The sequence below is a fragment of the Cervus elaphus genome, chromosome 25, assembly GCF_910594005.1.
Source record: "Cervus elaphus chromosome 25, mCerEla1.1, whole genome shotgun sequence".
Taxonomy (NCBI): Eukaryota; Metazoa; Chordata; class Mammalia; order Artiodactyla; family Cervidae; genus Cervus; species Cervus elaphus.
The window spans coordinates 12,316,407-12,318,526 of NC_057839.1; the positions used below are offsets into that span (position 1 = coordinate 12,316,407).

The 2,120-nt window shown below is 44.0% G+C and overlaps 1 non-coding gene across 1 annotated transcript; it reads right to left on the bottom strand.

The window, feature by feature from the left end:
• Nucleotides 1-1,591: 1,591 nt before the first annotated feature.
• On the bottom strand, nt 1,592-1,755 carry LOC122683996. The gene has a single exon (XR_006337902.1). It is a non-coding gene; the product is annotated as a U1 spliceosomal RNA (small nuclear RNA).
• Between the last annotated feature and the right edge of the window lie 365 nt (nt 1,756-2,120).

The following is a 2,120-nucleotide window of genomic DNA, read 5'->3' on the forward strand; positions in this document are numbered from 1 at the left end:
ACTAGACAGGACTCTTGTGTAGGCCTGTCTTAGTGCCTTGCCTAGCCTTGGAGATGTTGCTAAGCCTGTTCTGAGTCTGTGACATACTGGAGAAAGACAGTGTGGAGCCCTGGGGGTTGGATAGGGAGGCGCACTAGACAAGGAGGGCTTGGTTTCAAGCTGCTATTTTAACACTTTCCCTTCTTTCCTGCCTATAAAGGAAAAACTCAGCTTCCTGTTTTATGTAGGGAAAAACCAAGTTTTTTGCTACCATTTCTCTCCTGTGAATGTATTACTCTTGCAAAACACTTCACTTTTGATGCTTCTGGTCAAATGTGTGGTGGATTTTCACCACAACAAGCAAGTCTCCTATACCAGCTGGATGTCCTACGACTGAACTCAATTCTGACACTGTCTACCTGAGATATTGTCAGATCTCATAGGTAAGGGCTCAGTCCCACAAGTTCATGTACCCCTGCACCCCATCCTCTTCCCATATCCTGCCTTCAAAAGCCAGTCATAAGCTTAGGTCATCACCTGTGCTTCTGATCAACAGGCTGTAGTTGGAGGTTCCAATGACCCTCTCCTCAGATTCAATTAAGTTTCTAGAGCAGTTCACACACTTAGAGATACACATGCTTACTTTCACCAATGTAGTAAAGTATATGATAGAAGATACAGATAACAGCCAGATGAAGAGACACATAGGGCAAAGTCTGGTAGAGTCCCTAGAACAGGAGCTTCAGTCCCTGTGGAGCTGGGGTGAGCCATCCTCCTGGTAGGGAAGGTGTGTCCACCAATTCGGAAGCTCTCTGAACTCTCTACTACTGGGATTTTATGGCAGTTTCTTCATGTAGGGATGATTAGTTTTTAACTCCATTTCTAGCACCCCTCCCCTCTCTGTAGGATAAAGGTGAAGCTGAAAATGCCAAGCTTCTAATCATGGCTTGATCTTTCTGGTGACCAGCCCCCTATCCAGGAACCCATTCAGAGTCGCCTCATTAGAACAAAAGATGCTTCTAGTGCTGTCATCATTTAGGAATCTATAATCGTTTAGGAGCCCTATGTCAGAAATGGAGTCAAAGACAGATACTAGAACAAAAGAAACTTGTAGTGTTCTTGTCGTTCAGCCGCTCAGTCATGTCCGACTCTTTGTGACCCCATGGACTAGCCCACCAGGCTCCTCTGTCCATGGGATTTCCCAGGCAAGAATACGGAGTGGGTTGCCATTTCCTTCTTCAGGGGATCTTCCCAACCCAGGGATCGAACTCACATCTCCTACATTGCTGGTGGATTCTTTACCACTGAGCCACCTGGGAAGCCCAAACTTTAAGAATCTTATAGTCTCATGAAAGACATAGATATTAAACAGATATGAATTTGTGTCATAACACTTGGGCACAAGAAAAGTCACATCACTTTTTAAAAAAAGTCAAATTTATTTTAGATTGGACAAATAGTTATTTGGGTCAAGGAATACATGTCTAATTTGGGGGTAGCCTGTGTCCCTTCCACGGGGCTTGCAAAATCTAGGGGATAGTGAAATTTGGGGATTTAAGACATCGAGGAAATTTGGGAAAAGGCCTCCATTCTTTTTTTTTTTTTTTTAATCCAGGGGAAAGCGCGAACGCAGTCCCCCACTACCACAAATTATGCAGTCGAGTTTCCCACATTTGGGGAAATCGCAGGGGTCAGCACATCCGGAGTGCAATGGATAAGCCTCGCCCTGGGAAAACCACCTTCGTGATCATGGTGTCTCCCCTGCCAGGTAAGTATAAGGCCTCCATTCTTTATCCCATCAACTGGCCATACGATAATCCCTGTCCAAGCCTGCAGAATTCACTCAAGGTGGGAGACATATATGTATTGCAAAGCATAATAAAGCCTTTTAAAAGAGAAGAAAGCATGCTCTTCTGGGTTTTTCACTCCAGTGTATTTTTAGCACATAGAGATACTTTTTTCTTTTGGCTACACAAACAAAAAGAGTCTAGAGCTTTGATGGAAATACAGGATTTCTGCTCTGCCTAGAGCATATGCATCTTCCCTGCAGATGTTTACTGAGTCGGCATGATGAAGACATTAAACCAGAAAAAGAACACATTTATGCTTCCATTTTATGTCTTTCAAAGTGGTGACTGGCA